At 43.1% G+C, this 9,708-nt stretch overlaps 1 long non-coding RNA gene across 1 annotated transcript; it reads right to left on the reverse strand.

The window, feature by feature from the left end:
* Positions 1–1,009: 1,009 nt before the first annotated feature.
* On the reverse strand, positions 1,010–4,448 carry LOC139289562 (uncharacterized). Its single transcript, XR_011597460.1, has 4 exons — positions 4,360–4,448; positions 3,497–3,695; positions 1,741–1,987; positions 1,010–1,373 (listed from the first exon to the last, which is right to left on the reverse strand). It is a non-coding gene; the product is annotated as an uncharacterized lncRNA (long non-coding RNA).
* Between the last annotated feature and the right edge of the window lie 5,260 nt (positions 4,449–9,708).

Consider the following 9,708-nt stretch of genomic DNA (forward strand, 5'->3'; position numbering starts at 1 on the left):
GAGTGTGGTTTAACTCTGAAGCCTTTGTGCAAACCAAATTTCCCTTACGAACCATAAAGGCAGAATGACTGAATGAATTAGATTGAGAAGTCTGAGTGAACTACAGCAGACGCAGCGCTGGTGACTTCAGAGGCTCCCTGTGAAGTTGTTTCATTAGTTTCTATGGTAATTCAGAGCCGCGATGGAAAACAATTCACTGTAGAGTCACTACTGAAATACTTTAATTCATCTGTTAATTTATCTAATGACACAGAGAGTTCATACTGGATAGAGAGAAGAAATGAGAGAAAGAAAGAGAAGACGCAGAAAAGAGGAAGAGCAGTTGGCGGCTGTGAGCATAAAGGAAGTTAGAGAGGAAAGAGATAAACAAAATATCAGAGGTGGTGAAAGAGGGATGCACAGGCAAAATGAATGAGAGTGAAGAAGAGATAGAAAATAGAAAGGAGATACAAAGACACTGGACTTGAACCTGTGATGTACTGGATCAGCACCAAATTCCACTCATTTTGTCATCGATTTTACCCTGTTTTTATGAGTGATATTGCAAGTATATAAGTGCATGACCCCGCAAGTCCAGTGAGAACGTTGACTGTCACGTGTTCTTCTTCTGCAAAACAAACATGGACATCGACCAGCAGCTTCTTTATATGTGACATTTGTGCTGAAAAGGCCAAGAAAGGAGGAAGAAAGCTGAGAGTTTGGTGAGTTTGGTTTGGTTCCAGACTGGAACAGACCTGGTCCCAAATCCTGATGTGTGGTTCTGCCTTTAAAGGTAATGAGTTGTGTTCACGTTTGGTTCGTGCATGAACACGAGGACGCACCAGCACACATTACTCAGCGGTAACACGTCAAGACACGGCCTCGCTACAACAAAGGCAAAGAAGATCAGTTTTGCAAATGTTTAATGAGGAAGGAAATGCGTTGAAGACGTCTGTTAGAGCTCAAAGATACGCAAAAGACCAAAAAAACAAAACTTTGTTGACAAGAAAACTTGAAAAATGTCATTTGAAGTGGTTTCTGCAGTCTGAAAAAAGCTATTTATCTTATCGTTGCTCGCCCGACGAGATCGTTAACAAACCACAAGTTGAGTTTTTCCTCTGTTTGTCGGCAGGTGTTATTGATCATTACCATGGCAACACAGATAGCCGGGTAACACAGATAATGTTGAATGTTTTTTATATTGAATTCATCGATTGTGCGTTTGATAAGCATCATCTCCTCTTCAACATAAAATCTGATTTGTTCTGAAAGGAGACTCCGTCTGCCAGCTCTCAGCTCACACCGTCGGACTGAAAGCATCTCCTGAGCGTCTCGGAGGAGTTCATTCCCTCTTTTCATGTAGTTCACGTTTGTCCACTGGGTGTCGCCATATTCTGTGGTTCAGTTGTAGAAAGTTAATCAATGAATTAAGAAAAAACTCTTCAAATCAAAATGATTAATTTATAATTATACATTACAACTTTTGTCCAACATGCTACAACAACATGAGTCTTTTGTTCTATCCATATTCTTATAATGAAAACCTCCTTTTCTGTTATGTGGTATTCTGATATTATGTTACTATGACTGCAGTATGAAGCACAGTACTTGTATTACAGTAAAGTAATACAAGTATTGTATACAAGTGAGTTAGAAACTTCCATTAAGTGTATTTTTACAGCATTTAGACAAATGCTGTGCAGTAAAATGACACAATAATGCTTACTCTGCATCTTAATGCTTCCTGTTTTTAACACTCACATTGAACTCAGATAAAAGTTAAGAATGAAATCAGTCGTTGATCGGCTTGTTGGCGAGCTGAAGATTTGATCCAGAAGACAATATTTCTGCAGACAGAAAACCGAATCATCCTCATTTTATTTCAATGTAAACAGAGAAACTGTCAGTTTTGATGCATTCGGTTGTTTAGACGTCACATCCTGCGCAGATTAAAGCTCGTCGTGTGTCACTCTCGATCCCTCTGCTGGCTGCCGTCCTCATGTTGGCCCTGTGTTTGGAACAAAACACACTAATTACCTCAAACCCTCACTTCAAGTCCAAACTTCAGTATTAAAAGTGCAGGTACAGATAGCAGGGAATGGATCCTGTGTGTTAAACTTCCATATATACTTTTAATCTGTAAAGTAACGAGTAAATCCAGCCATCAGATACATGTAGGAGTCTTGAATAAAAAGAACCCTCTGGAAACAACATAGAGACGAAACTGCTGCTGAACAAACTCATAGAAAAGGTTTTAATGTCGCTGGATGCAGGTCGGAGGAGTAAAAACTGACGCAGCAGCGGCCTCTAGTGACCTCTGTGTAGATTACATGTCTCACTGCAGAGAGGAAACAGACTCTGGATCAGCTGCAGAGTCTCCACCACATGTCACAGTCTGCGTTCAGGTAATTCACGTGTAATTAGCGAGGTTTCCATGTTATGGATGTAACTTCAGTCTGGATCTGGAGTCCATCATTCACATCAGTCCAGACTCACTTAGACCTGAGACACAGCTTACATAACTGCTTGTTACCTACAACCTCAAATGAGACACAGATTATTTTTATTAGCAAAGCGCTGAAGGAAAGAAAAGCGATGCGCTTGTTTTTTAGCATACTGTTGATGCACGCTATTCCCCCACAATGCAATGCACAAAATAAAAGAAGGAGCTGCTCACATAAGTTGAAATCTAAAGCTTGTGGTGCAGGAAAAGTCAAACAAAACATGGTGGGAAAAAATCTGAATAATGACAACATAAACGTTGACAGTCAGAGAAACGGTTCATACAGCGAGTGAGAAATGAGGAAATGTGAACTTGTTCTCAAATAATCTTTTTCCAGTTTTTTGTTTTAATTTTTTGTTTCTGTCATTGAACGATGTGTGTTGGAGTGTGGTGGCGTGACTTTTCCACTGAGGGGGGCCAGTAAGGTCATCCACCACAGGGGGGCGAGTAAATGTTTGTACCAAATAAGTCATGTAATAAAAAACGAGTCTATGGCTCTTCATATTCAGAAACTAACGAGCTTTCTAAAGACTTCATCATTCAACACTGACGCTTTGACAGTCATGCTAGCTGCTCTGCTAGCTGCTCTGCTAGCTGCTCTGCTAGGCTGCAGTTAGGCACAGTGGAGCTAAATACTAACATCAACATGCTAACATGCTCACAGTGATAATGCTAGCATGCTGATGTTTAGCAGGTATAATGTTTACCATGTTCACCATCTTAGTTTAGCGTGTTAGCATGCTAACATTAGCTAGTTAGCAGTAAACTTAGAGTCCAGCTGAGGCTGATGAACATCATCAGTTCATAAACCAAAGTGTTGGACACGTGAACATGTTGACCTGATGGTGGCGCTACATGAAGAGTCAGAGGATCACCAGAGTTACTACAGTTCATCCTGAGGGGACCATGAAGGTCTGAACCACATCTCATCACAATCCAGTCTGATGAGGTGTTCCAGTCTGGACCAGAGTGATGGACCCCTCAACATGGAGCCAGCGGGTGTTGGTTCCTCACCTGGTCTTCAGCTGCTTCCAGATGTTTAGCTGGAGTGTTTTTTTCAATCAGTTGTCTTGCAACATCTTCCCACTGTTCACCATGTATTTTGTCCTCGACTCCGTCAGTCAAGTTTTCTTTTGCTGCTGTTGTCAAAATCTCGTTCAGTACATTTTCCTCCTCCTTCAAAATCACTTTGTAATAGACAGCAACCAGCAACCTGAAAAAGAGGCAACAAAGAAGGTTGCATCATCGCCACAGAAGCCGAGAAACGGCAATGATTTTATTCCGTGACCTTGAGATCACAAGTTTATTGTCTAACAGGTTGAATACGCAGCATGATGCCGGCGCTCACAGAGACGGTGTTTTTAGCTAACGCAGCATCTGATTTGGGTTAAAGACGTCAGATCCAGGAGGTCTTCCTCATTTACACCGTCAGCTTCATTAAACTGTCAGTGCGTCATGGTTTCGTAGAAGACATTTTAATACAGTGAGGACATAATACATATAATCTACCTCATCAAAACGTTCTGTAGATACACTCTCCTGACAAGCTGCTGCTACACTCTTCTCATTAAATGACGTAATAGAATTCCCCCCCGGGGATCAATAAAGTATTTCTGATTCTGATAACAGAATTATCTTGATATATCGGAATAACAATTCTCATTTTCTCCAGGCGATGACTTAATTATGACATCATCTTTAGTGGTTTCAACTCTCTCATGATCTCAAGATATGGAGTAAAATAAAATTCTTGTAATTCTAATAACCACAGACACGCTCAGCCTCTGTAGAGCGCAGCATTACTCAATGCTTAATAACAATTGATTAATACTTAATAACAGAATAACACAGAAATACAGCAAGAGAAAAACACTCACCAAGGACTTGTTTCTCAGCTTAGCGATGATTTCTTGTTCCGCAACTGTGATGTTGTTCTTGTCTTTGCAAGCTAACTCTGGATGTCGATCAGACCCATCATTGTAACAGCAAACATACCAGTCTCCATCGACTAACACAGACACAACCCACCGCTGACCCACGAACGCTGCCTTGATAATGTGATACGATGAAATGCAGAAAAATGTACCTGCACAGGTGCATGTTCCTTTACATGCACCTGTGCAGGTACAGGTGCATGCATATCTCAAGGCTCTCTGAAACGTCTCGTCTGTCCAGAGTTGTAGAATGAATACAATAAAAAATGGCAGCGTCATGTATAAGTTGCAGTCAGGAGCTTGGTCTTTGCAGGTGCACTCAAACTCCTTGTCAAGCACAACTTTGTGAATAAAAATCACAAAGATTGCGACGTAGGTGGGGAGCTGTTTGAGAAGAAATTTTGGAAAGATGTTCCTCATCTTTGGTGCAAAGTTTGCATGTGCTGAGAGCTGCAGCTTGTGACCTCTGGATATACTAACAGGAAACCATGCTCTTCCTGTTAATGGACGGAGGACTCAGCGTGCTGTTGGACCGAGTATTCGAGGGAGATGTCACTTGTCGGGTTTTGTGTTTTCGCTCGCTGGAATGGGAATCTTCTGTTTCTTCTCTTACTTTCATCTTACTGAAATGACCCTCCATGAACACAAATGCAACACTTAGTGACTGTGGCTCTTTAACATTGTTCTTGAAAATAAGTTTTACAGATTTAATAAAAAAAACAAAACAAAAGTAAGAAAGCAGCCATTACGTTTTAAACAAAATGTAGAAACAACTGAGGAGAATCTTTCACACACTGCATCCCGGTGGAAAGCTGGTCCTGACCCTCCTGTGCAGCATGTAGGAGTCCATCAGATCTCAGGTCTCCTCGCAGTGACCCAGTGACTTCTTTGTCACAGCACCGGTGCTAGCTAGCTAGCAACATGGGGTCACCTGAGGGCTCTAATTTCGTGAATGTTTGCGTCGTCTTTCCTGCTGTCTGTCGCAGGCTTTGGTAAATGAAACACGAATGCAGCACAAGTCGCATTGGAAATAGCATAAAGCTATCAATGATGGGTAAAGTTAAGGTCGCCCGTCAACTTGCCGAGGGCCACCGCACGGCTGTACAGAGACACGACGAGCGTGTCCAAGAGTGTGTGGCAGGAGGACAAACAAGGGGGGACTTTAAGAGCTGCACCGTCCACACCGTCCAGCCTCGGGACAGCGTGTCATCCAACAAGCCCTCCGTCTGTCCGCATCGTTCTTTTCTTTTGATGCGTCCCCCACGCTGCCTTCATGCATGTTGACATTCAATACAGCAGACAGGCTCCAAAGCTGCACGACACGCAGCCACGTCCACATACAGACGCGCAGGATGTGGTCTGATAACGTGTCAGCAACCGCCACGCAGTGCTGCGAGACAAAGACAAGCAGCCGGACGAGACACGCTGATGATTAACCGTTAACTGAATATAAGAGTTTTGACCGATTAATACTATCTGTTGTTGTTGCTCCTGTTGTTGCTCCTATTGTTGCTGCTCCTGTTGTTGTTGCTCCTGTTGTTGCTGAGCCGAGACTGAGCCGAGACTGAGCCGAGACACAGCCGAGACTGAGCCGAGACTGAGCCGAGACACAGCAGAGACACAGCAGAGACTGAGCTGAGACTGAGCCGAGACACAGCAGAGACTGAGCCGAGACTGAGCCGAGACACAGCCGAGACACAGCCGAGACACAGCCGAGACACAGCCGAGACTGAGCTGAGACTGAGCCGAGACACAGCAGAGACTGAGCCGAGACACAGCCGAGACACAGCAGAGACACAGCCGAGACACAGCCGAGACTGAGCCGAGACACAGCAGAGACACAGCCGAGACACAGCAGAGACACATCCGAGACACATCCGAGACACAGCCGAGACACAGCCGAGACACAGCCGAGACACAGCAGAGACACAGCCGAGACACAGCAGAGACACAGCCGAGACACAGCCGAGACACAGCAGAGACACATCCGAGACACAGCCGAGACACATCCGAGACACAGCCGAGACACATCCGAGACACAGCAGAGACTGAGCCGAGACACAGCAGAGACACAGCAGAGACACAGCCGAGACACAGCAGAGACACAGCCGAGACACAGCAGAGACACAGCCGAGACACAGCAGAGACACAGCCGGAGCACTGTGCTGAATGCTGTGTACATTCAGTGTGATAAATGTCGTAACTGTGACTTTCACTTTTTAGGAGGTATTTGTTAGGAGTGTCTGAGGTGCGCCTCTCTCCTCATTGCATTAACATATAACAGATGGTCGTGCAAATAATAGGCGAGTCAAGTTAACGGAGGCCGATTACGTACGTATGATGATGATGATGTTTGTAACGTATATACAGTTAGCTTGTCAGTTTTGCCGGGAAATGTCTCGGGAAAGGAGGCGTGGACCCTAACCCTAACCCAGCGCAGACGGGATTCACAAGAAGATTGTAGCGCGCATTAAAGAGTGATAATTAGAACAAAAATCAAGCTACTAGGCTTTTATTAAAGAACACAATAACGCAAATGAATAGCAGACGGACGCCTTGTGGTTTGTGTTCATAATTACTTCATAATGTTTGAGCTTTGCTCTCTGGTCACCGTCACCGCTGGGATTATTGAAAAAGCAATGTTTCAACCAAAGACCTTCATCAGACTTTCATTTAGTAAAAACTGCCTCACTGGAGGAATTTGTTTTACCACAATAAAACTCCATTAGCTGGCAGGGAAACTCCTGTGTGTGTGTGTGTGTGTGTGTGTGTGTGTGTGTGTGTGTGTGTGTGTGTGTGTGTGAGAGAGAGAAATCAGCCTACTAGAACTCGACAGGTCTGACTTCCTGTGGAAACATCGGACTCACGGTTACGGATGTGTGATTCTGCTGCAGCCAGCGGCTCAAACCTTCCTCGTCCTTTTCCCGTGTCCTTCTCGACTCTGAGAATGATGGCATCAGAGCTCTGATTGGACGGAGAGCCGGAGAGTCCAACATGGAGGAGGCTCTCCAGTCTAAACTGGTCCACAACAGAGACCTGGTTCACACACAGGAGTCCACGGTACAATATGTGTTAGTTGTAGTCTGCTAAATGGCTGGTTAGCAGCTACATTAGCTTCAACAGTCAAAACACACACACACACACACACACATCAAGCAGATTTAAACAACCCAAAGCTGCAGTTTGAGTTGCCTGAAAAACACCAGCAGAGATCCGTCTCAGTCCCGCCCTCGTTGGTATCATATGAAAGCAGGCGTTATGTGTCGCACTGCTGGCCGCGGGGGCACAGCAGCTCCACTAGAGGGAGCATGCGTCGGCCTCTGAGAGTCATAACTCCAGTCTAGCAGAGTAACGTTCAACTGCACCGTCAAACCATTTCATTTAAATATGAAAACGTGTGACGGCGCACACCACACCACATATGCATAGTACTTTTGGAAAACGTGTCTCTTAGCCCAGTTATCTCGTTAACGTAGAGAATACTGATTACACTGACAAATGCATTATTTGTGCCAGCTCTCACCGGCTCCCACCTAACATGAACCCTGGTCGTCCCCGAGCTTGAAAAAAAGATCTAGATTTTAGACTTTTGGCCAGATCTCTCATCCCTACAATATTTAATTGCCGAGGAGAATAGGCAGAATATTTGTGGGTAATAAGGTCATATAACATGTTCTCCACCTGAGTTCTCTCACTGTGGTCGTCCAGGCCTGGTGGACTGTGTGCTTCCTGTTTCTGCTGGTATTTTGTCTTCCTCTGTCTTTGTTCTGCTTTCATTTTAAGTGACCACGAACGCATGAATTAGCATTAATGTGGTCTCACGTTTGCAGATGTGAAAACTCATTTAGAAATCAGCTGGATGTACTTTGGTTTTTAAATCTTTCAACACGGTGACCTTGAGAAAACGATTAGTCCATCACACAGACTGCATTAAAACAAGTCCCTGTTTCAGTAACGGTTTTGGTCTTTTCATGGGATCTGTTGAAAAATACGGAATAAAACTAATAAAGCAGATATGCTCCAGTAATATTATACAACAAACTGTTGATCAGAGTTACTTTCACAGGCAGCTGATCGTACAAGGACGAAACTAGTTCAATCAGACTAAACCTACAACTTAGTTTAGGCTTAGACTGAACAGGTTGGGTTCAAATCAGTTAAACCTAATTACGTGGTAGTTCTGATTTGTCTCCACTGTTTACATGTTTCCTCCAACATGTAATATAATGTCATGTAACTGACTCCATCAGTTCATTTCACAGTTTCTCAAAGAAACAGGAAATTTGAGGGTTTATATTTTGTTTATGGATGTTTTCTGATTCATAGCAGGAGATTTGGCAGTTAGCCCAAAATATTCAATTCCATCAAAATAACAAGAACATTTGTAGATTTGTGTACTTTCACCTGAGTCTGTTTATTTAATCTTAAAATTAGTTAAAATGATCCTAAAAAAACTAAACTACAACTTATCTTATACAACAATTATTACATTAGAGTTTCCTCTTTATTCCTTCCACAGTGATGAAAATCACAGTTTACATTGAACAATTATTTCATACTGTCATCCTTTGAGTCTTTAATATTACAATAACCCAACCCAAACTGAAACTACAGCTAACATGAAAGCAAGGACAGATGTGAAACACAAAGATGAGCGAGGAAACACTGTACAAATAAATACATTCAGCAGAAAATGTCACTGCAAAGAGTGCAAAACATGAATATCAAAACAAGAAATATTACACAAACAGCTGCTTTACAGGTGCTGAACAAAGAGAAGGCCAAAGACTGAAGTTTGAAAACCAAAGAATCTCTGATGAAGCCAAATAAAAAACTGACCCACTTTCCTAACTATTGAATATTCACTCAGGTTATCTATCCAATTTACTGAAGCTGCTTTAAGTGAGAGGATAAGAGAAGTAAGACGTTTTTATTCTGTTTGCTTTGATAAAGACGAATAAACCGTCGTCCTGTTTTTTTTTTACTGTAGAGCAATTATTGGAAGACATCCTGGTGTGCAAGAGAGCTCTCAGCAACCTCTGAGGGTTCATTCAGCTGCGATGTAGCTCTACTGAATATTGAGGAGTACTGAACTGGTGAAGAAGATGGATGAACTCTGGTGTTTAGTTAGTGTTGTGTGAATCCTTAGAGGACCAAGGATGGTTCCCTGAGGAGCTCCTTCGTCAAAGCTTCATGAAACCGACAGTTCCTCTAGATACTTCTCTAGGTTCTTTTATAAAGTTCTTTCAGGGTAAAGTGCTGGTGAGGAACCCTGTTTGGATCACACAGGAA

Source organism: Enoplosus armatus, chromosome 8 (genome assembly GCF_043641665.1).
Source record: "Enoplosus armatus isolate fEnoArm2 chromosome 8, fEnoArm2.hap1, whole genome shotgun sequence".
NCBI lineage: Eukaryota > Metazoa > Chordata > Actinopteri > Centrarchiformes > Enoplosidae > Enoplosus > Enoplosus armatus.